Source organism: Vanessa cardui, chromosome 19 (assembly GCF_905220365.1).
Source record: "Vanessa cardui chromosome 19, ilVanCard2.1, whole genome shotgun sequence".
Lineage (NCBI taxonomy): Eukaryota > Metazoa > Arthropoda > Insecta > Lepidoptera > Nymphalidae > Vanessa > Vanessa cardui.
Genome location: NC_061141.1, coordinates 12,718,343 through 12,744,282, shown reverse-complemented (window position 1 = coordinate 12,744,282; position 25,940 = coordinate 12,718,343). Strand labels below are relative to the sequence as shown.

General features: G+C 33.7%; 1 protein-coding gene across 4 annotated transcripts in view; it reads left to right on the top strand.

The window, feature by feature from the left end:
* Nucleotides 1-25,940, top strand: part of LOC124537837 (GAS2-like protein 3) — a 63,056-nt gene that overhangs the window by 10,710 nt on the left and 26,406 nt on the right. For 2 of the 4 annotated variants that reach the window (XM_047114775.1, XM_047114771.1), the window contains exon 2: nucleotides 20,935-20,976. The exons of 1 other annotated variant lie outside the window; for it this stretch is intronic. The gene's annotated coding sequence lies outside the window, so the exon portion shown is untranslated. Of the gene's footprint in view, nucleotides 1-11,364; nucleotides 11,503-11,821; nucleotides 12,024-20,934; nucleotides 20,977-25,940 lie in introns of those variants that run through there. One more of the 4 variants, XM_047114772.1, reaches the window with a different exon arrangement.

The following is a 25,940-nucleotide window of genomic DNA, read 5'->3' as shown; positions in this document are numbered from 1 at the left end:
ATTTTGTACGGTACTACAGTTTTGAATAGTGTGATTTACGCGTTCTTCCGTAGCTACTAAGGCCATATGTTACAGTCGATTCCACAAGTGATTTATATAGTAATAATCTTATTTTGATTTGAATATTATTTATTCTATTAACATTGAATGATGAATCAATCTATTAACTTTGTGTCAAAGATTTGTGTTTAAGGAATTTGTGTGATTTTCATTTGTTTTTGTTGTTGTTAAAATGAGTGAATCTAAAGAAGAAATTCGATACATTTTAAAATTTAACTATAAAAAAGGTAAAAATGCAATGAAAAGTGGATCACATACGACAAGAACGTGCGAAAAAGATCGTGGTCAAAGGCCGGTCAAGCTTCACAGACTGTGGCAAAACCCGGATTAACTCGCAACAAGGTATGCTGTGTGTATGGTGGGATTGGAAGGGCATCATTCATTATGAGCTGTTACCGCCCGGCAGGACCATCGATTCAGAACTGTATTGCGAACAATTGATGAGATTGAAGCAAGAAATTGAGAGAAAGCGGCCAGAATTGATCAACAATTCAATCAATCAATTGGTTTTTCGCCATGACAACGCTAGACCTCACACATCTTTAGCCACTCAACAAAAATTACGAGAGTTTGGCTGGGAGGTATTAATAATGCATCCGCCGTATAGTCCTGACCTTGCACCTTCAGATTTTCATCTGTTTCGGTCTCTGCAGAATTCCTTAGGCAGTGTCAGGTTAACATCACGAGAGGACTGCCAAAACCACTTGTCGCAGTTTTTCGATCAGAAGCCCCAAAATTTTTACAGCAATGGGATCATGTCACTACCAACAAGATGGCAAAAAGTTATGGAACAAAATGGCACCTACATACTTTAGTCAAATGTAAATAAACTATAAAAAAAACTTTTTGAATTTTCATATAAGAAAAACGAAGAAACTTTTTCCCCAACCTATTATTATTACAGTTTGTTAATATTAGGTTAATATATACTTATAAATTAAACTTAAATTAATAACGAGAATGAAATGGGAATATTTCATTTAAGGAACCACCAATATCAATGTTCTTTTTGTAAAGTACCAAACAGGTTAATGATTGAATAAATGTTGTAAATGTTTTTGTATATGTTAGTTACGATACTGTCGGTGCACTGACCCCACATAAATAAAGCGCACACCTCGTAATGAGTGCTCCGGCTCGACGATCTATTTAGAAGTAACAGTTGAACAATTTGTAAGCTATGAGCAGCTTCTGTTACACTTATTAATGAATCTACTACTAACGAATTTGAATTCAACTGACTCGTACGAATTGTTACGTGCGTTTAATTTAAGTGATTTTCTAATCCAAACCTAGACACATTGAAAAAATAAAAAACAGAAATTGTGTTAATACGTTTTTTCTAAATTATAATCTCAATGAATATAATCTTACAGGCTGCAAGACAAATATTAAGTTAGTGTCAGTACTGCGACGGTGCTCGTGCGCAGTATATAGGAGTGTAGTGGTCAGACGGGTTGCGCGTGCGCATCGACCGGTCCTACTGGTCTAGGGCCGCCGCTAACCGTGAAATCAATGACGATGAAAGCCCTGGGGGGCGATATATTATTAAGAATTTTTATTTTATTTAATATTAATAAATAGATTGGTATCTCTCATTAACTTAATTTATGACATAATTAAACTAAACTTGTTACAGAAAATAAATTTTATTTTGTTTTTCTTTTCGTTTTATATTTTTAATTTTTTTTTTTCGCTATATATTGACAAAATGGATTTATTATTTATATATCTTCAGATTAATCTATGTTTAATTCACTTTTTAGCGATTTATAAAAAATATTAATTAAAATTATTTCTGCAATGTATATTTAACAAAAAAAGGCTAATAAAAGATCCAGTTATGTTTAAAATACAGAAAAAGATTGACCAAACCCCAAAAAAGTATTTGCAGCAAATATACATAATATGTAGATCAGAAATGATTTAAGTAGGTGTGTGAGCAGCATTCGCAGCGTCCGCGTCGTCGTGAATATTAATTAAACGCCGAGAAACGTTTGATGTCTGTTATTAAGGGTAATAAAAAATTGCTGAAACAGAAAAGAGTCAATATGAATATGGCAACCCTGTTAATAGCGCACACAGTTTCATGAAGATTATGATCTATGTAGGACAGCGCATTTCGGCACTTTGTTTTATTGAATAATTAAAATTTTAGCCGTTACTGGAGCACAAAGCAGATTTATCAAAACCCAACTTAAATTTATTTTTTGCCAAAAACTAAAACCATAATAAAAGTTATCCATTAAAAATATTAAAGAATATCAAAATGAGAGTCGGAGTTATTAGCCGGGAAATGTTGCTAGCGGTTACTTGACTCTAGAGGTTTTATATCGTTTTGTACTTCATTACTATCAAAAGTAAGTCGTTAATGTTTTCGGAAAATATTTTTCCACTCTACGGTAATTAGTGAATATAAGAAAAGGAAAATCAGTTTGTTTATTTATACAACCAAACCACGACGAGAGGCGCTTTGCGGAGGCGGACGGGGAACCAATATTTATATTTTCGTCTCTTCTCACCTCGTGCGACTTCCTTCGGTCGGCGCCGGCGGAGCGTGCGCCGTGCACGCTTCCCGAACACCATTCTCAAATAGAACCAAATTGAAAAGAAAAATGTTACTTGTCGTTTCAGAAACCCAACAATATTGAACTACTGTGTTCACGAATCAATGTGATTTTAAAAACCTTTTAAAAGCTAAGATGAACGGTGTCAGGAGCAAAAAATGTTCGCAGCAATTAGTTTAATTACTAGGTCGCTGGTTCGCTTATCGCGCACGTTTTTGTACAATAGTACTTATACTAGGGTAGTACTAAATATCATTATATTGATTCTATCGGTCACAAGAGCCCTTGCTGCGAGGGTGCCCCGAGAGGGAAGCCCGCATCCCGTCAATTATATTCTCAATATATTACGAGTACCGAGCTTATTATATTTTTTTACAAAAGTTCTGGCTCATAAAATAATTAACGATTAGGAAGTGAGAGGTTGAGAATTGCTCGCCCGCCACACGATCATGTAAATTTAGCTTGATGTAGCGTATACGGTCGAAAAAACAATTTTGTTTTTTTTTTTTAAAGAACGACGCAAAAGCAATCCTAGGTGTACGTACGTAGTTGAGATATTGAATTTCAACCCTTCTTATGTGAGTATTTCTGCGTTAGTGAAGGGTCGTTGCTTAGCGAGAATTGTGCATTCAAGTAGTCTGACAATGAGAGACGACGCCCGCAGCCGCCGCAAGTAACTGGCGGCGACAGCTTAGCACATAATATAACGAGCTTTATATGAGTTCTGCATATGAAAATAAGAAAAACAATTAAAGTTCGACAATAATCCTAAAAAGATTAAACATATTCAACAGAATAATTATTATGCTAAGTCGAGTCCGTCTGGGGCAGGTACCGTTCTGTATTCTAATGTCAAACAGGAATATTTCGTGGAGTGGTCTTTTGGTGTGTACGAATTACAGGTACAGTGGTCCAATGTCTCATATCAGTTGTTTAAACGACTTAATTCCCAAAATCGGTCGTGCATTGACTATGTGAGAGAGATAAACTTTCTGACAGTGCCAGCCGAGGTAAATGATAACCAAATGTTAAACCTATTTTCTAAGACATGGAACGTCCGACCTTATGGCCATTACCAAATGTCTAGGTGGACTATGCAATGGGACCTTTAGAACATTTGGGTTTGCAAGTAGATTCTCGGTTAACAAAATTATATTGTTGGATGTAATGGATACAGATCGTCTTGTTTATTTGTTTACTTCTACAGATTATTGTCCCATAGCAGTCTGTTCTGGGGTAATTTGTCAAAGGCATCTTCAATTTTTATGTTGTTGAAAATGGCTTCGCGTTATATATGCCCTGATCCTGGTCCCTGCTCCCTGGTCGTTAGGTTTTTTGACAATCAATAAGAAAGTGTAATCACTTCTATTTTGAATAAAGATTTTTGACTTTGACTTTGATCCCAAGTTATAAATGCTATAATTGATTACTGCTTCTCAATATACCTGATAATGTGATGTTTGTTTGTAAGAACATAAAGACATATTATCAGTAGACACTATTAACAAGCATAAGCTGCTTCACTTAATTGTAAAATGACGATTCAAAAGTGCTTGTAAAAGCCTACTCGAATAAAGTTTATTTTATTTTGATTTGAATATTATATTTTTGGGCAATGATCGCTTTTAAAGTTATTTTATAAATTTAAAAAAACAAATCGAGTTTCTTTCGGCAGGTTTGACGTGTTTCTTAAGTAAGTGTAATAATTTGATATTAAATAAAAATTCTTGAAATTTGAATTACCAAATTAAAAAAAGCTCACTTGTTTGCCACATTATTTCAGTAGGTAGAAACAGTTAGAATTATTTTAAAGTACTAACGACATTAGAATAATTCTAACTATTCTGCTAAAGCAAGGAAGGAAGTTACTACGAAACTATACTTCTTTCTTCGCCATCACCTCGAAACACAACGACAAAAATAACCATGACACTAAGTTATTATACATTTTCAAACTCGATGTGAATTACCGTAGTGTTATGTCTTCGTATTTACTATATTTTCAGTAGGTATCTTTGATAAAAACTGAAGGTCCAATGATCATGTGAACGATCGTAACCTACGTAATGTATTGTTTATCCAATTGTACCGTCACAATAAAACGTTAAATTGACGCTGGAATAAAATAAATGTGTTTCGGACAGGTGTTTTTATGTCCGTATTGAAATGTAATAAATTATTTATTTAAGTTTCAGCGTTTATTGTACGTGTATAGGTATTCATTTTCAATTTTGTGTCAAGAACAAACATACCATTTGTATAAATAATATTATATGTGAATATGCGAAACGTGTACATTTAAAGGTTGCAAAAATAATAAGAATATCCCACTCGCGGAATATGTGACTCTGAAAAACAATGTGTATAAAAACACTGCACAAAAAATATTGCGTTCCGACTCTCAATTTAGATTTCCTACAAGTTAATTCGCATGTAATTAAAGAAACTGGTTCGACATGTTGCAAACACCTCGTACACAGGACCTAATTACTTCATCGTTATCTATTATTAATATGTATCTACATTTAAAAAGGGGTACACTGTGAGCGTCGAGCGTCGGTTGCTCATCGCCTAATACTTTATACGTTCGAGGTAGTGGTTTATTCTATCCTCATAAGAGCACGAGAGTGTGTAAGACAAATAAACATGCCTTATGAGGTTAATTTGGAGTAGTTTATGGAGCGAATTTATAAACGGGAAGTATTGCGCGGTCCTAAGGCGGTAAAAGTCGATGTTATGCCATACAGATATCAATCATTGCCGAGATGGAGGAGCAGATCAAACGACGTCGGACGGGAAGGCGCGTCTTTTTCTGACGCGGTCGGAATGATGTAGAGTCGTAAATACTGACACGTCAGCGAGATTCGGTAATGCAGTGCTGTTATGAGATTTTGGGGGGTCCCTTTATTTAACGTGATTAATGAAATGTTGTTTTAAATTTTTATACTTATGTCATTGTAACTTAATTAAAAATAAAAAGATTTATCAACAACATATTATGTTGTTGTTCAGCGCAAGAATGTGTTCGTATGTCGAGATGAAAGTGTGAATAATTCGAATGCGCAATGCAGACGCTCGCCGGCACTGCATGTGGAGGCAAATCGGCAGCAGACTACAGGCTGCTACGGTTACGCGTGTCTAGAGTCTAGACAATATCAATAACCAGCTTCCAGTTTCCTTCTCGTTTTAGCGTCGTGAAAGAATACTTACACAGAAAAAAAAGAATATATATTATTCTTAGACGACAGTTCCGGCAATACGCCAGTTACTTTATTTTTACGTATTTGGGTTCGTGTTTCAAATTTATTTTGGTAATTTATTATATATCTTTAATTTTTTTTATGATTTGGGTGTAACTATTTCAGACTAAAAGACAAGTAGGGATATTTATTTATTTATTTATTTATTTATTTATTTGCGGTTTCATGCTCACACATACAATTAAACTTTAGTTTACATGAAATAAACCCTGCTAGGGCGTAGCAAATGTTAGAGAGACGGACGTTATATCACAATTTTATCTGTCAGATATTCCTCCAGGGTGTAATAGCATTTTTTTTTAAGAATTTCTTTTAACTTATTTGGGTAGCTTGGTTCATTTATATTTTGCTTAAATACGTCCGGCAATTTATTGAAAATTTTTATGCACATAGCATGTGTGCCCGATTGGTGAAGTTTCAGTTTTGATGTTGTAATTTCAAAATTATATTTATATCGTGATTCAAAGCGCCTCGGGTTTTCAGATATTTGGTTGAACATTTTTTTATTGTTTTTAACGAATTTATAAATTTCTAATATGTAAATACAGGGTAAGGTTAATATTTTTAATGTTTTGAAATGCGGTTTGCAGCTTTCTTTTGAGGTAATTTTAGCTAGAATTCTAATACATTTTTTCTGTAATACAAATAAATCCTTTGCATCAGTACTGTTTCCCCACAATATGACCCCGTAGCTCAACCACGCGTGGGCGTACGCATAGTAGGCGCTTAAGGATGCCATCTGGTCAGTAGTACGTTTTAATTCCCGTAGGGCATATATAAATTTAGAAAGCTTTGATTTGACTAGGGCTATGTGCGATTTCCAATTTATGTTAGAGTCTATGTTGATTCCGAGTAACGTAAAATTTTCTACGCATTCTATATGATGTCCTTGGTACGAAAAGTTTATTTCTAGTGGCGTTTTTTGATATGGCCTAAACTGCATTATTTTTGTTTTTGAAAAATTTATTTCTAAATTATGGTCTTCTAACCATTTGAGTACATTATTTATAATTGTGTGTAGTTTTATATTTAAATTTTGGTTTGGTGTATAGGAAGTTAAGATTGATATGTCGTCAGCAAATAATTCACAGGGTTCACTTAAGGTTGTTGGTAAATCGGATATTATGACATTGCAGGAACAGAGAAAATAGGCAATACCCAAAATAAATGTAATGGTAAAAAATATGATTATTTAATGAGCAGATATTGTCCATTGTATATCAGGAAGAAAATTGGTTATTTTTTAATACACATTTTGGGTGTCGGTGTGTTTATTTACTTAGCATTAGTAAGTGTGAGTAGAGTTAATTCCTGCACCAGAAGCAAACATGCTTTTACGAAAAATAATTCAAAATATCCCTATTCCGGTATAGTGCAACAATCAAGCACACGTCAAAAGCAAGAGCTAGAACAAATGCTGCTTTTATGCTGCGCCATATGTAAAGCTAGTCTTAGCTAGTATCGTACATTTCAGATTTCAGAAACTCCCTCCTTGTGCTCTTTTGTTATCGTAATCTTAATGAGGCTTAGTAATTAATTGGAACAAAACGAATTTTAAATGAATAATTTGATAAAGCTTTCATTAGGATCATATTCGCTATAAGTATGTGTGTAGTAAGTTGGAGTTCATCATAAACTATCTTTGCCCGTTAACGTCCGCTAGTCCATATCGTCGGTATACGGCGGCTATCTTTAGCTCCTCTCGAGTTCGGTACGCTCTTTTCACCTCACAAATCCCCAGCCATTTTAACGCTATTAGACATAGAATTACGGTAAAATACGATCCGTTATTATGGTTTGTTGTTAAACGATAAACTCGACTTAAACTTTAGTGTGTGTAAGCTCCGCATTTTCGCATTTATTCTGGTGTGCTCGACATTTTAATTTCCTAAATGGGTAATGAATTTTGCATTTCAAGCGGTATTTATAATGTGGCGAGCACTTCGCGATGAATGTGGCTGTGTGCAGGCAATTAATTAAAACTTCACAAGAGTGATCCTGCATTAGTTGAACGGAGATATTTGACGCATTGCGGATATTCGAGATGCTGCACGTAATTTATTTTACGGAATGTGAAATGTGATAAATAACTGAGAGATAGAGACAAACGTAAACGAGAAAAATGTGGGGTCGCTTTATAAACAACTTCGTCGCTTTACAACGTCTTTCAACTTCTATGAATTACTTTACAGCTATGTTAACAATATATTGTTAAGCACTATAGGTTGAAGTTTTTTAAATTATACTGAGTCATTAATTTACATTGATGTATTAGTTTTAGTTAAAGATTAATGTTATATTATTTACTATAACAGCAGCACCTATGAGTTATCACATACATATTGTGTGCCTGGAAGAGTTATCGCTATGTAGCGATACAGTGCCAAAATTGTATGCTACTGTTATTTAAGTTAATTGAGTATTTTTATATTTTTTTCTCTTTGTACAAAAAGTAAGATTTGTTTTGCGTCACTCGTTGTACTTAAAAGACATAATTGGTACGAAACGCGTAGCCAACCTGTAAGATTATCAGTTATGTAAGTCAATGATAACGTCGACAAATTAAATATAAGATCAAATATCAAAGTGATATCATTCGCGTAACTATCTCGTATCTTGTGGGATTCATTAACAGCCACGTGACTCCGCAGTGTGTCTTAATTACTGAAACTGCAAGTGATCTGAATTGCTGCTGACAGATTTGTGTTGGCTCTCGTGAAATATCTCCGTAGTTATTTGAGCTAATAGTAGCTAGTCGCGTGTGGTTGTGTTACTACAATTATATGTACGAAGGAAGTTATAAATTTTGTGAACATATCCCATAACGAAATAGTTCGAGCTATTTTAGATCGGTTCGATTTTATAATAGCTGCATAATAAAGGCAATATAAACAATATAAATAACTTAGTATTATTTGTTATTAAACTATTAATGCATTAGAAGTCACAATAAAAAAATGTCACACACCGCTTTTTATTGTAAAAAAATCTATGTATTTGACGTATAAATAACTAATATTTATTATATAAATAAATGAGTCATTTAAATGCAAGTAAAGTCTAATTGAACAAAATGAATGATCTTTCAATTTCCACGACGTCCTAAGGCCCCTTTCAATTGTTCTCAGTGAAATATTAATCTCGTAATAAATAGACTTTGTACATACTGTCACGTTTCTATAAAATTTTCAATCGATAACGAGCAATGAATCAAGCAAAGCAACTCGCCAACTAATAAATGAGTCACGCCAAGTAAGTGTAAGCTCAAGTTACTGTAGTATGGAGACTCGTAACTTAGGCGAGTCTGTGAGAGCGTGAGAACTCTTTTAAGGGGTGCTCTAAGTGCCTTATGGTTCAGGGCTTGTTTGACTTAAACCATAACTTACTTATTTGCTCGAAGTATTGCAGTGTCTCAGGTTATACTTTTTAAACAAATTCCATTATTTAAGCGCTTTTAAAGTTTAAAGTCTGATTAGTGTAAGTAATCTAGCCATATGGGGCACAGTAAATAGGTCTCTAATGAGTTTTTGCATTAAGGCGATGAATTAATGTTTAGTGGCTAACTGGAACAATACGATTAGCAGAGGGTGTGACTACTCGGGTTAGCGAGACCACTCCTACAAAACTTTTTCCCTTACTTCCACGATTAAAAAACGATTGTATTTAAAAAAAAGTAATTATTATCAGTTTTTTACTTAGGTTGATATTACTTTTTCGAATGTATTAACCAATTTAAATGTTTTGTAACGAAACCTGCAGAACCATTCTGTAAGAATTCTCTTTGTAAACTCACTCCCGTGAGTACGTACATGAGTAGTTACGCAATTTTGGTGTGTGCGTGTGTGCGTGAATTTTAAGTTTGTGCTTAAATATAACTCAACTGTTACTATAAAGATATCGCATACGTATACACCAAAATAATTACTATTCTATCACAATAATAGCATTGCGATGGTCGCACATTATAAAACTAAGTGGTCGGCACAGACTAGACAATGTTCGAAGTACTCTTGGAAGAAATTTAATTGATTTCCATTTTTTATTAAGAGGAATTTTAATTTTAAAACAACTGTTTGATTGGTGGTTAATATTTGTTAAATATTTAAACTCTTTTGATTTTGCAATGTATTGCATTAGATTTTTTGTTTTCAAGACTATTTGTATTACTATTACGTCAGCACAATAAAACATAATTTAAGAAAACGAGGAAAATCGTAATGTTTCCGTTATCCTGGGTAACAACACAAATGTGAAAGTGAGTTTGTTTGCTACGCTTTCACATCTAACTCCTCAGCTGAACATTAAGAGATTTTACATACATATCAGGAGCACTGAAAAAGACATGACATTTTGAAGCCCTATTATTTGCTTGGTATTATTTTAATTTTTTTTTCATAAAAACCTGTATGGTGAGTGATTTTCACACAAATACTTACGTCCTTTATGTATGCTGCATTCTATTATTTTACAACTACATAAAATCTGCACAGTTCTGAAGTTATTCGAAATGTGTAAAGTAATTGCAATTAACTTGTCTACCAATTATAAATAAGTAAGCTGTGTCCTGTTTGCGTACCATTAGATTAGATACACTATCTCGAGACTTGGTCTATTTTAGACTCGACATCAAAGAAAGTGTAAAACATCAGTAATGGATAACCCCCGGGTCGTTATAACACACCATTCCATAAATTTAATTTCAAAGGCACTTTCACACGCTCTTTTTAGTATTATTGATTGTTATATGGCAATCATCGTCTCCGAGCTCGCTCCGGCTGCCCTCGCTGTGACGGGGAGACTTGCGCGATGCAACGATCTCCTCTCCCTTTCCGCTGCATAGAAAGTTTGAAGGGGTGAGAGGGAGGGTTGGCAGCGAATTGATTCATGTGCTGTGGATGCTGGGTCGCTATCATGCAATGGACACAAGTTGCAATATTACATTTACTATAAAACATTCTTGCTTATAGATCATACTTTAAAATACCAAAATAAAGAAGAATGTTGGATATATCTGCATCGGGTTGTCATTACATATAATGTTATTATTTATAAATTTAATAAGTTCACCATCGAGCTACTCATAGATCTTTAATTCATGAATCCAAGTCAAGTACACGGTAGCCCCCTGCTGGTATCATTATGCATTATCCGAAGAATGCTTATTACATGAATAGAGTATCCCAATAGACTTTTATTAGAGTAAATAAATTAAAGGATTTCAACTTATACTCTTGCAGAGATTCCAATTAAATAACACTGATACATATTGATGCACAAACATTGCATAGCGATACCGTGCAGAGCATATTTACCCTACTTCACCCTCGCTTCAGCATCGGCAGTTGAGAGTGAACTGAGATTTGGTACGATTCTATTGAACTTGACCTTCGCTGGCGCCTTCCTGCCGAACGCCGTCCACTTTCCCGCAGCGTGCGCTACTCCGCTCGTAGAGACTGTACCTTGTGAGTACGCGCCGCGCCGCCGACGGAGCCGTGTCGCTTACGACCGAATTGCTAATGAGTTATCCTTTAGGATTTATATTCGTACATTATTGATTCTGTCATATTATTAGATAAAAATACGGCTTAATAGGTAATTCTACACGAAGCTTCAATGTAAGTGTAAGATTATTTAACAAAGTGGTTGTGTAGATTTCCTATTGAAAGGTTATCAACCCGGTGTGTTATACCGAGATGCCAAATAGGAAATGTTTAAAGTAAAATTTAAATAAAGAATTAAAATGTCGGAGTATAATGAAGTATAGTTTAATGAAAACAATAATTTATCAATAATAATTACATATTGTACTTATTTACGTTGGTAAAGGAGAAGGTATATACGGATTTATAAACTATAAAACATGCTCAGCCGTATCATATTCTTAGTTTTCACCTCACGAGTCTAAATATATTCTCATAGGTAATATTTTTATAGGAATCGAGTATTTATCGTTCGGCGCGGGTGTCGCCGGCCGGAAACGAGTAATATTTTACCCGTAGAGCGTATTACTTTCGGGAGATGACCACAAATAGACTCAGTGACTTGTGTTCAAAGTCTTGATAACACTTCAAGCAACGTGTGGCGATCTCTAGTTGAGTGTGACATCAACATTCGGAGCGCCATGTCTGCTTTCGAGGTGAGGTTAAGATTAATTAAGCGATATATTTTAAAATAAACATTAATTACTAATTGGTTCTATTTTTTAAGAGAAACTCTCGTCGTCGTAATTGTATTAAATAGTATTTTCACAAAGACTACTTTTTCTCTATTTTAAGGTCTGTGTCCGAAAGGTGCATACCGAAGTTGAAATTAGTAACTATAAAGTTACTCCGACTGACCGTATATCTGTATCTGGGCTTTTTCTTCACTATGAAAAATAACAATATAAAATTACCGCCAAAGATGATACGTAACTATCTTTGGGTTCAAATTAATGCGTGGTTCCCGCTTTGCCGATTTAAAGTTTGTTTTTCCCATGAAACACATAATATAAATAGGTAAATTTGAATTTATCATTTCAACCTAAACTAAATATTACGTCAAACGTTCGAGGCAACATTACCGTAAGAACAATATTAGTTTAAAGCGAGATAAGCTCGCTCTCGTTACTCGACAAACGGAAGAAAACCGATTTTCTCTGCGCCGGCGCCGATAACACGCTATCAGAAAACATACTCGTGTATCATCAAGCGCTTCGCCAAACATCAAATCCTTCACGAAGACGTAGTGTACATCGTTACTTTGCTAAATTTATTAATAAATAGCTTATTGTTTCATTTACTTTATTATTTATGCGCACTGTGACACAGCGAACTGGATATTATAATATATAATAATTATAGCCACTCTGAATATATTCACTGAACTTCTACTTATTAAACACAAATGTTTGATTTTATTAATAATATTTTTATTTGATACATATTTAAGTACTCCACAAATTTAAAAGAGAAGTAAGATATAACAATTTTTTTAATTTCTTTTTTATATAAGTACGATAAATACATACATACATATATAATAATAAAATTGTTCTGTTTCTTCTAATATATTAAATGTACATACGTATGTAACGTAATAACTTTATTTTTAAAAATATACTGGAAATAAATGCGGAAGTTAGCACAGGTCGCTATGTGTGCGGTAAGCAGCAATAAAAGAGATTAGAACGGTAGAATAAGATATGCAAAGATATAGAAGAGGAGGCTTGTAGAAGACGACTATGACACGAGGTAACCAGGCTCATTTTCTAAACGTTCAGTAAATCTCTGGAGGCTAGTGTATAAATTGTTAACCGAATATTGTTTGTGTTAATCATACTTGCTCTAGCTATAGGTGAGACTCGTCATTGTCTGCCTGGTCCTTTGTGTATATTTCACACGGACTCGGCATATTTAAGTTTCGGTAGTAAGTCAGGAGGATTAGGTTTTGATATTCCACCGCGCTGTTCCAGTGCGGGTTGGTGGAATGTGGCAGAATTTCTACGAAATTAGAAATATGCAGGTTTCCTCACGATGTTTTCCTTCACCGACTGAGCAGAAAATGAATTATAAACACATGAATAATAATCAGTGGTACTTGCTTGGGTTTCACACGTTGAAAAGGGGTATAAACCCAAGCAAACGTGCATCTTAATCAATGTTAAGATGCACGCGTTCTAAGCACTAGGCCATCTCGGCTTCTTTTTTTATGACAAGGTTTGGCGGACGAGCATATGGGCCACCTGATGGTAAGTGGTCACCATCACCCATGGACAATGACGCTGTAAGAAATATTAACTATTCCTTACATCGTCAATGTGCCACCAACCTTGGGAACTAAGATGTTATGTCCCTTGTGCCTGTAGTTACACTGGCTCACTCACCCTTCAAACCGGAACACAACAATACTGAGTACTGTTATTTGACGATAGAATATCTGATGAGTGGGTGGTACCTACCCAGACGGGCTTGCACAAAGCCCTACACCACCAAGTAAAAATCCCGATAAATAATTATTTATTTTAATTGATTAAACAGTGTACGCGTGTGCGTGTGTTCGTGTATGTGTGTGTGTGTGTGTGTGTTCGTTGATCAGCTGTGCCGCTCAAGGCGAAGCAATGTTGACTGAATGATCACGAACTGAAAATAGAAGCCCACATGTAACAATGCTTTATATATTTTATGACTGTTCCTAAAACACCGAGCACAACCTCCATCACTCATTCCGCTTAACAATGGTACAAATTGTTCGATATTATAAATGTTTTCAATTATGTTTAAATACGCACTGGTCAACGTTTTATTGGTAACCCGACGGCTCAATGCCGACGATTGTGTCAAATAAGTTACCTCCGTCAGTCATAACATTGCGCTGCCATTGTGTTTATATATAGGTAATCCTCAAATATTTTTTGTCAGGAATATTCCTGAATATACTTGCAAGGAAAAGCAAATCGAAAACGCGCAAACCCACATAATAACTAAGGTATTTTGAATTTGCCTAAAAGAGATAATTGTCGAATAAAAAAATGTAATTGGTCATTTATAAAATAATTAATAATACAATAAAGAAAGCATAATTGACCTTAAGAAATGAAACAATTGGCTACGGCTAATTCCGATTAAATTTGTAACAATTATTAAATAACCAATGATCGAAGTCATTCGCACTTTGAAAGTGTGTAACATTATTAATTATACATTTCAATTAATGTAATAATATTGTTATTACAAGTTAAGAGATTATTTTACTCTAGATATCGTAAGAGTAATTCGCGGCATGTGAAAGCGCGGCCGATGCCTTCGCTGAAACTGTTTATGGAGTCGGCGCACGCGCAGCGCTTGTTATTATTAATTCCTAATATGGCGATTATTTCTATTTCTAAGTAATTGACATACCGATTTTTATTTGATGAACCTTGCAACCTTGCCTTTCATTTTTATTTCGTATGAATTAAAAATATATAGATTTCAATTTTTATGCTTGTATTAAATAAAAATAATGACGCAACAATCAAATTATTGACAACCAACAAAAAATAAGTAGGTAATTAGGTTTTTTTATTGTTCAATTTCATTAAGACCTGTATTTTAAAGGTAAAATCCAAAGTCTAAAAAATATTTTTATTAAAAGTGATATATTAACTGTAATAAGTTTATTTTAACAAAATAAGCTTATTACAGGTATTAATGAAATCGTGATTTGACCTTCTGAGTTGGTGCAATGAAATGTGGCGAGAGCCAGCATATTAACTCATTGGAGTTAGCTAATGTTCCGCATGGCGACCGCTGGCCGCGCGCCCGCGCCGTTTGAAAACAGTTCGCTCTCGTTTTCAATTTCAGTAGTTTGTTACAGTAACGTTTATTTTCTAAAAAAACATTATATTATAAATGAAATACGGAACATAAAAGAAGTGACTGTTCGTGTTTTATGCGCAATCTCATACTTCATCAGATTGAAATGCAACCTAGTACAGTTTTTGATACTAGCTGTTAGTGTTTACCAGCGAACGAGAAACTTAATAGATGATATCTTATTAGATGATTTCGACACAAAATGTAACGAAAATCAGTTATTTCGTAAAAAATAATTTAGGAGATTTTCCAAAACTCAAGGGTTTGTGTCCTTAAACTTGAATGTTTATGTCATTATATTCTTACTAATCGTTAGTGACCACAAACTAATACGTATTAAGCGAAACGTATGTTTGTTGAATAGTTTGGTAAGATGTTAAAGCTTAATTTATGAAATAATAAAATTAAATATAAAATTTTAGTAAAAAACTATGTATGATATGTAATGTATTTCTATGACCAACAGTCGCGTTAAAAATCAGCGACTTTAAGTCAAACTTATGTATATGTATCTATTGCGAAATGTAGATCAATGACTTAATAGATATAGTAATAAAAGGAATACGTCATGCTCTTAGCGCCATTCACGATTTGGAATGTTACTTTTGAATAAAGTCACGGTTACATTTGTTATTGTTACTGAGGAAAGTAATAATACTGACCTTGCCTTGCAATGGTAATAAATATTAATAGCCTGACTAGCAATAAGTACTTATGGTGATTATTGTGAAGTAATGCGTAACGCTTAATAACAATTTATTGCGGCAATTATAATTTTAATATGTTTAAACTGTCGTGTTTTTTTGTATAAATAATAAAACTTATATCTCACTTTTAAAATTATTACTTTTAAGTTATTTGTGAGAGATAAATGCAATTAACCTGGAACTGCCGTTTTAGCTCAGTCAAAATATGAATCTAAAAACCTGACTTAAAAACTACCAGTAATTTTATTTTGCATATTGCATTGACACAGTGCAGTTTTTTAAATGTGGTAAAAGAGTAACTACTGAGTTTCTTGCCGGTTGTTCTCGATAGAATCTAATTTTCGGACCGGTGGTAGCTTCACTTTGTCTTGTTATTAAAGTGCTTGTAAAAGCCTACTGAGATAAAGTATATTTTGATTTCGAACACGAAGCAACAATTACTTAATTACGTATGTACGTTTCTAAGTATGAAATTCAACACAAATCCTTAAAAATAGGCGATAATAATAAACTAATTACCCGAGAAGCAAATATACGTCGACATTACGTCTGTTTCCTGATGATGTTTCCCTGAGACCGAACCATCACCGATCTATCATACTAATTTACCAAAGATATGTTATATATTTTCTTTTATAAATAAGATTTATCCAATATTACAAAAACGCAAAATATTTAATTTTAAAACTAGCGCCAGTCTGCCGCTTGTCTCGCGATGAATGCTAATATTTAACTCGGTTCATCGGAAGTGGAGCACTGCGCGCCATATTTACGTAAACACGCTCTTACGATTCACGACGATACTAAACTTGACAGTGTTGTCATAATACCGAGAACAGAGCTAGTTTGTCTAGATTGCTGTGTCAACTTAAATATTGTTGTGTGTAATTGTGTCAACGTTTATTTTGCCTTACAAAGTACCAATAAAAACTAATGTTGCATTCGTTTACAGACACGGGATAGATAGTATGTTTTTGTTTTATGCCATTAAGAAATTATGTACTTATTTCATGAAGAGTTATATAATATTTACGCAGTTAGAATGCGCCGCAGTTCCTACTTAAACTTCTAATCGGTTCAAGTTCATTGATGTCACATAAGATGCTGTGCTATTTAAATATATGATGCAAAAATGACCATCGAGTGAAGCCTACTTTTTTTACTGCGAATGAATAAAACATGTTCACACTTTAGTTTTACCGTGTCGTCCGTGCCTTATAGAGAGCTCCATAATTTACACACAGCGGCCTCGTCAACTATAAATGATATTTTATTTATAAAATATTGAAAATGTTTGAGTTAGCTTACGTTTCAGCATTTAAATTGCAATATATACACTAAATGATAGTTTGGTTGACTTTGAGTTTTGAATACCTTATACTAATAAAAACATATTCTATATAGGTAACTAATATAGAACATGTTTATAAATATGGTTGAAAACATATTTTTAAAACATCGATTTGGAAAATTTAATTTTATGGGCACTCGAACAAAATACATATCGAGAAATAAGAGATCAGTTAAACGATTTTGCTTTCGTGACAAACATAAAGTAATCGGTATTTAACTTACCGAAACAATAACCTTTATGAGTTACTCAAGATGGCAAAATTTAGAATTTCATTCATTATTTGGAACAAGAGTAATTCGGAAAGTGGCCACACCGTCGGAAAGAAGTCGCAACTTTCAGCGAACTCCGATAGTCTCTTGCAATTGTCCCTCAATGTGAAATTAAGGAAACGGTTCTGAGCGGAGCGTGAAATTAATTTTGGTCGAAAATTTCTATCTCATTAACTATTATCGAAATCACTGGCCCATATTTCTTATTGAAGTGTTAGTGTTACATCCATTTCACCGGTGTCATGATTGCGTTAAGTTTCAGTCGTTCAACATGAGTGCCGCGTTAGAGTTTCTAGTTTATTTAAGTGATTTAAGAAATAAATATTATTAAGATTCAACGAATGAATGAAATGCTGTTAAACTGAGTTGCTCTTTGAGAGTTAAATTCATGAAATTTTATTATAACACATTAATTAGTGTCGTAACATTAGACATGTGCATTTTGAATTGATTATATAATAATTATATTTTTCTTATGCAATCATAATCAAAATAAACAAAATATAGAATCGAGTAGTTTTATTACGAAGTATATTACGAAAAAGTAATAAACTCGGATATTTTCATAATACTCTGAAATTCTTTGTTTAAAAAAGTTGAAGATGTGCTAACTAAAGTAGCTGCGTAATAAAATATTTATAATTATGGATATGTTACATGAGGGTCGTTTTAAGGGTTGTACAAACCTTACATTTGTGAGAGCACTTAGCACTTATTATGGCACTTCCTTTGACGAGTGACGCGGACCCTTAACGACTGCAGGTGGGGTGAAAAGGATTCTTCCAAAAATATTTCCTTCCATACCTCGTACGACTCATAACAGCTTGAACTGCACGCGGTGCTGACAATGCAACCTCGTATATACATACTGTTGTCATTTATCGAATATAGGATTAATTTTAGAAATGGTCCTTAAATTATTTATCAATGAAATACGCGAAAGGGTTCGATCGCCGAAAACTTATTAGAACATAACTGTATTTAATTTGTTCTTGTATCATAACTTAGAAACAGAGCAATCGGTGTCTGTGTTCTGTTTGTATAAATTGCAATATTAACAGCAACTTAAACATGCAATTAAATCGAAGCATCGATGGCTAATGAACGGAACCACGTGTCGGTAAGCGTCAGTAGTTAGCAGTAATTACAGAGTGTTGTGACTTCACTTGCGTACAGAATACAGATAAATGCTCGTTACGATGTAATACTCAGCTGCGGCTATTGCAAGTTTAACAAAACTCCTATATTACAGCAGTCGACGTTGCGACAGATTGCTCGCACCAATACATTGAAATAACGTCATCATCAAATTGTGTAGAATGTCCTTTAGTTATTTATAGATATTTTAAAATTCTAATTGTGACCCACCGAAATAATGTAATTGTAATTTAAATTTTAAATTATAACATAAGTACATTTTATTTATACTTATTCCGTATTGTACACGCTGTGAATGTTTCACAATTATTTTATCATATTTTCGAAAGTGTTATACACATATAACAATTATGTAATAATAGTTTACAATAAGTAGCGAAGGCACGTACCTACGAAGAAATTAGAACAAGTAAAATAGTTTTTCTAGAAAACATGTGTTTCTTGTAAGTTAAAAAGAGAAACATATATTTATTTCATTCATTGAGTACTAATAAGTTATCGTCGAAAGAATTCCATTTTGGTAAAACAAAAATATAGTTATAGCGTACTATACTCTATACTATACTACTAACTACTATACTCGACAGCCAGTATTTAATTACTTTATTTTGGTGGCGTCCTGTACATTTATGTATCTATATTATTTCAACTGTCTCAGTGTGTAAACGTCCAAACCGCTGTTACTCCGTCGAGTCCTCTGCCCAAATGCTAGAAGGGATTTTGACATAAAAAGTCTTTTATTTGATGAATTAATAAATACAATAATTACAAATGACAGAATATTGAATGTGCATGAGTTATTATTACTTCTTGCACTTCTGTCCACGGCGATCACTTAACAAATTTTGGCGGCGCATTTCAAGTCTGGTTTTTAAAAAATATTTAAGAGAAAGTAATAGTTCGTGTTAAATAATAATATGCAATTCACTAAAGGTACATAAAGTATCATCGTCATTTTTGTGAAGAACACAGAATCAATACATAGGATTCATTAAGGATTTATAATGTTATTTAGATTTAAAAGTTTCCATAAGTTTCTAAGCAGGTAAGCGGCTTGACCCGATCGCTGATGTCGCTTGAGATAACGTAATTCTGTCTGATTTCTCCTTATTCTTCCTGCATCGAGCGCTCCATATACAGATATCAATCGAGACGTTAAAATCAGTGTATATAACTGCAACTACATAAATGTATTCTACTATTGTAGACGTCGCGACCTTCGAACGGGTGAACAGAGTTATAAGAAATTAAAAATAATGGTATAATAGTATGTTGTTGAAAAATGTAATTGTAACTTAAGTATAACTAGTTCACAATGCGATATTAATTAAAATAAAGTACTGAATACTTGTTATTATTTTATTATTATATGATATTCAGCGCCGTCCGCATGTACATCAGTTATGTAAACGTCATATCTATGTTTACTATTTAAAGTCACTTCGGATACGCTATACAACTAACTTCAGTCAAACATTGAAGCAGAGTTTTATGGCGTGGTTATGGTTGGAAATTGGAATTGATTTCAGCTGGCTTTATGTCTGGGTGGGAGAACTTTTCAATGGCTCCTAGTAAACCTCTCGCTCTGAACTCATTTGATTCGACGAGTCACAAGAAAAAACATGTTATTCAATTTGTTTAAATCTGTAATCAAAAATATTTTAGTATTCATTTTTAATAAAATGTGTAATGCAGGATAGCTTTATATCAAATATAACAACTTAAAACATTGAATATCATGTATTGAATAATTCAATGGGCTTCAGGTACACCTTGGGCCAGGGAGCAACATGCATAATTTATGGCGCATGGGAAAAAGCTGGGGTCACTTTTAATGTTGCATACGCTGAAACATTTCCACTTTCGTTATTTTGACGACGACTCGGTCTCACCGCGTGAGAATAAGATGAAATCATAGTTCAAGTTTTATATATAAGAATACGTGATTTTTAAATCATTTAATAAGCACAGACCGTCTATTAGACCGCCTATTCTATATGACTAATATTAGCGGAGATTAATTATCCGATGAAATTTCTACCTTACTTGACTTAGTTCGGGAAAGTTGCTCAATATTGCATCTCTCTTTCTAAACTTTTATATCTAGTTGATATAAGTTTAGTGTTTCAATCTAGTTGCCCGGAACACAACATGTATAAACACCATAAAACAATATCTAGCAGTGGTTAGTAGATAGTAATTTTTATTTTCTTTTTTGTTACAGTTTTTCTTTATTTGGAGAATGCGACATTCGTTTTGACTGTTGGTGAGTATAACAATTGCAAATAATCATTTATATTATTACATAAATAGTTATAAATCAATAAAATTTACCCTTCAAATAGAGCCTCGATGGCGCAGTTGTTAGAACGTGTGCATCTTAACCAATGATTGCAGATTCAAACCCAGGCAACCACCACTGAATATTCATGTGCTTAATTTGTGTTGTTAATAATACAGCATTAGGTTTGGGGGTCAGATCACTCGTAGCGCCGCGACGACGAAGTCTAATACTCTCTTTTGCCGTCATCTTCTCTACCGCTATGTCCCTTTATGTATGCGTGGCGCGTATATGTATGTGTAATGCTATTCCATGTGTATGTGTTTACCGCATACTAGGCAGTACATACATATTACATTCGAAATATTTTCGATTAAAGTAAAAGTGAAATGTATCCGCAAAAAAAATCCAATTAAAAACAAAATTCCTATATATTTATAATCGTTTTAGTGTCGGAAATTGCATAATATACAACATTTTTTTCAAAGAATTTTATGAAATCTAACTATACTGAATCTATTAGGTATAGATGAATTGCAAAAGTCAATACTCTTGTATACAAGTAATAAATTCGCGATCTTGTAACGCTCGCGTTGTTTTAGTTTTTGCATTAATAAGTAGAAAAACGAGTTTATTTGATAATGTACTTAAAAGAATAAATCAATATTAACACATCGTCTATTGAGGTTTACGAATGAATTTACATATGTGCAAATTATTAATTAATGCAAATTTAATTATGACTTTGAAAGTTGGAAAGTTATTAAAGCTTCGGTGACGCTTCAACAATTTTTGTTGCAAATTATAAACAGATATTCATTGAATATAATTATTACTTGTTAACTTAGTGCGTTGTTTAAGGAGAGAAGTACAAAGAAAGTGTGTTCCATTACGTAATCATTTTAATCAAACAATGTTATTAAATCTCGACGGTTAATTTAAAGTTATAAATAGACACATTTAAAAACAGTGCCTCGCTTCAGATCTAACCGCAACAGTCCCATAACCCCACTGACATCGTTCCGAAGGGCTGTGCGTGACGTGAAGACTAATTCCCATAATAACACCATATGTAGATTCAAGCGTTTCTTATTCCGCTGTCACAATCGACATTTGCATCGCCTACATTGAATAAGATCTGAGAATCGCCGTCTCAAGGCGTATACGGAGAAGGTAATGGCTAGTAGATGCTCTGGATTATATTCGACTGAAAAAAACTAAAAGGTTATCACTTCGCCTTGAAAGTGTCACGCGAATGTTTATTAAAACCTATCTGATCTTTACAAAAAAAAACACCAATAATAATAATGGCGGTAATAAGAGATTTGGTTCACTTCCTTTGAAGGTTGCTCTGCAATATTCGTACAACTTGTGTGCGTACACAGCTTACAATTACTTGTCGCAATTTGTCCTCTCTATGATTGAATTAATAAAAGGATATAAAACTTTGACATAAAAATTAAGTTTAGTTTCTGTAAAGGTTGTATACATATTTACAGCTTGGCTTACTTGCCGCAGTAGATCGAATTTCCGAACCGGCGCTAACATGCAATTTGTTCTTGTGAAATGACGATTCAGAGCCTCTTGATAAAGTCAACTTGTATAATAATATTTTGATTGAGTTTATACCGTAACGAAATACAATTGTTCATTAAAAGTACACTAATAAATATATCTTCAATTATTGTTATGTTGTAAATTTCAATGACAGTTCAGGAATATTTTAATGATTGCGACCAAATTACGCATCGAGACGCGATGACAGATCTAGGTGACGGCTGATCGCCGACTGCGCTAAACCTAATCAAGTTAGTGGCCTAGAGTGGCATAGGTATTGTCGTAAATCACATTCGAACACATTCACATTCGTCAGTAAATATCTAATACATTTTATGAGATTCTTCTGGAATAGGTACAAATGTGAATTCATTTTTGACCCTTCAAATGTGAAAACATGGCAATCCTCAAGTTTTTATTATCAGTTACTGACACTATGTGCAACCGAAGCAGTCGCTGCTAATTTTAGGCTTGAAATAGTATTACTGTCTTTGGAGTTCACCTCAACAATTTATTCAATGCTTATAAGGACTCTTTTATATAACTAACCTAACATAATCTTCCATCGAAATGGATCATTGCGGAACAATAAGTACCCCTTAAGTCAAGGGAATAAGATATATAATCGGTGTTGTTTAGGAGGAGTTACTTTCTACACGCGCACTGAATAATGAGTTATCAGATAATCTGACTCGTCGGAATGGCGCTCGGTGCCATTTTTGGAATAGTTGCTAACTAATGCCCGGGGTTGATACGTGTTACTTTAATACTATCTATAAATGTCAACTGTATAATATTACTTGACAAAAATATTATTATTTTAAAAGTTGAATTTAAACTTTAAACCAGTTGATGAGATTTATACATACTTAAGTATGCAGTTTTAAAAAAATATCCACGAATTAGGTTCGGTGCAGATAAAACACGAACTTTAGAAATCAAATCAATTAACATATTTCCTGAAAGAATATTTTGTCTTGTCTATGTCAGAAACCTTTAATTCTTTAGTTTATAAAATTCTTTTGAAAAGACCTCCATCACTGTGAATATACATGACATTGTTATAAGCACATCGTGCCGTATTTACCAAATATCAAAGTCTTTGAATGTTATTAGTATTGTTTTAATTATATATATACTTCTAACTCAATTAACCAGGTTGAAGCGATTTATATGCAAAAAGTGTTGACCCTAAATAACGAGGTCTGCGTAGAGATCAGTGTACGGTTTATGTGCTTACATTAGAGTTACTATTCTCATTTGCCTATTGATAAGCGCCTACTTCACTACGACAGCTGACCACTTACCAATCAACACCACACCTCCTCACCATTCGTGTGTTACATTGTAGTACGCTGATACATTATTGTATCATATGTAATATTTTTATTCGAATACGAGTTTTCCTTGTACAACAGTAGTATGTTGCGTGAACAATTCTCCACCCTAGCACCTCCTATTTTAGTTATTAGTATTAATTAATATACAAGTTTTAGTAACTTATTTAGTGTTTATTTTTTTAACCACTCCTGAAATCAGGTTTTTTATCAAAATAAATTTAAGCATAATATCATAAACAGCCCCATTTAATAAATATAATGAAACGCTTGTTTAAAACAATAATGAATGAAGATGTTATAACAATGAAAACAGTTCACTCAGTGGCCTACACGTATTGTTTCGTTTACATTGTTAAGAAAAAGTAAAGACGAGTCCAACTGACCCACAGATAATGGCAGATGGTCAGTGACGCAACGGTTCCGCTTTCCGCTTGCGTCTAATTTAATTGCACCACACTTTCACGATGCGCACGCGCACGCGCCGACAAGTGTTGTGAATGCTACGCCGGATTTTATATCTTGTTTATATGCAAATTATGCTTACCTCGTTAGTAAGGCATCTTCTTGCTTCCGAGGAAATCATTTTCAGTTAACAATTTTATTGAATTTTTGACGGTCATAATAGACCTTAATGACAGACTATATAATACTAGTCATTACTTTTAACTTTATACTATACAATGGGACAAAGTACGAAGCGTTACAAGTGTGGAATCTCATTGAAAAAAATCGAGAGAGCTTTATTTACCATGACAAATTGAGCCTTGTTTAAACACGAAGATGGACCAGCAGCTAGATGCATGAATCTCAACCGAACAGTTCAGGATTGAGTCCGATAAGCGTCACTGAGTTTACTTATAGTGTTCATCATGAACGGAGAAGGAAAACATCACGAGGAAACCATGCATTTGTCGAATTAAATCCAGCCGCACATATTTAATATACCCAATGAATGTTATTTAATAATTTGGTTACCAAGATTACAGCACGATCGTCGCGATATTATCCGTGGGCGGAGGCATTAAGCTCGCTTGTTATAAGAAACTAATAAAGGCAGCTCGCTATCTCATTAATTGACACGATACATACCATTCCGTGACATAATCTGATACATAGATACCATGCTGTTAATGCCTTCGAGAAAATTCCTTTGATTATAACTGGATTATATTTTAATTTAGTCATATTAGAATCAACATTTTATTGTGTTGGTTATTACTTATTGATTAGTAAAAAATGCTAATTTGGGTTACAAATGTATTCCTAGGACTTGAAAGGAATCTGTGATGAAAACCCAACGAAGTTATAAATACTGAGAGACAATTAAACGAGGTGTTATGTTTGACAAACGTTTATGGCTTATTATTTACGGTTTGTCACCCAAATCATACGAATATTTGTATCGTTTGTTCGCTTGAGCATTTTCTCGGCGGCTCCGAGTCTTAACACCGTTTGCCAAATATGAGACTTGACTATTGTGTATCGTCCCACGTCGCACATCATCAGGTCTCTTGCCATCATCACAACGAATTCCACATTGTTCAATATAAGTACGATCATCGATTTGCGGAAAAATTATAACAATTGTCTAAAAGTGATTCATCATTTTAGAGAGAAATATATGAAAACAATGACTTGTCTCTTAACTTGAAAAATATAGAAACCTGGATTTTGTTTTTGCTCCAGGTTAAACTATTTGTCCAACTACATATAACTATAGTCTGTGATACTACACTACACGTGTAACGTGAATTAATGGCGAATCCCAAAGTTTTTGTTTGATAAGGATATCAGCGTTCGTATTACTTTATCGCGCACTACACTACTACGCCTTTATGATATTACACTGAATTTTGCTTAAAGTATAAGTCCTAGTTTACAGTTAATATATATTTTTTTCTTGGAATTGTCCCAAGTTTTTTGTCCAACTATAGTCATTTCTTTCGATTAATTAGTACATTGTTATGAATCAATCACAGTTATGCAATAGACGCCAATATAATCTGAATGGCGCTATCAGGGAATAATGCGCGTGACTGTAATTAAAAGGCA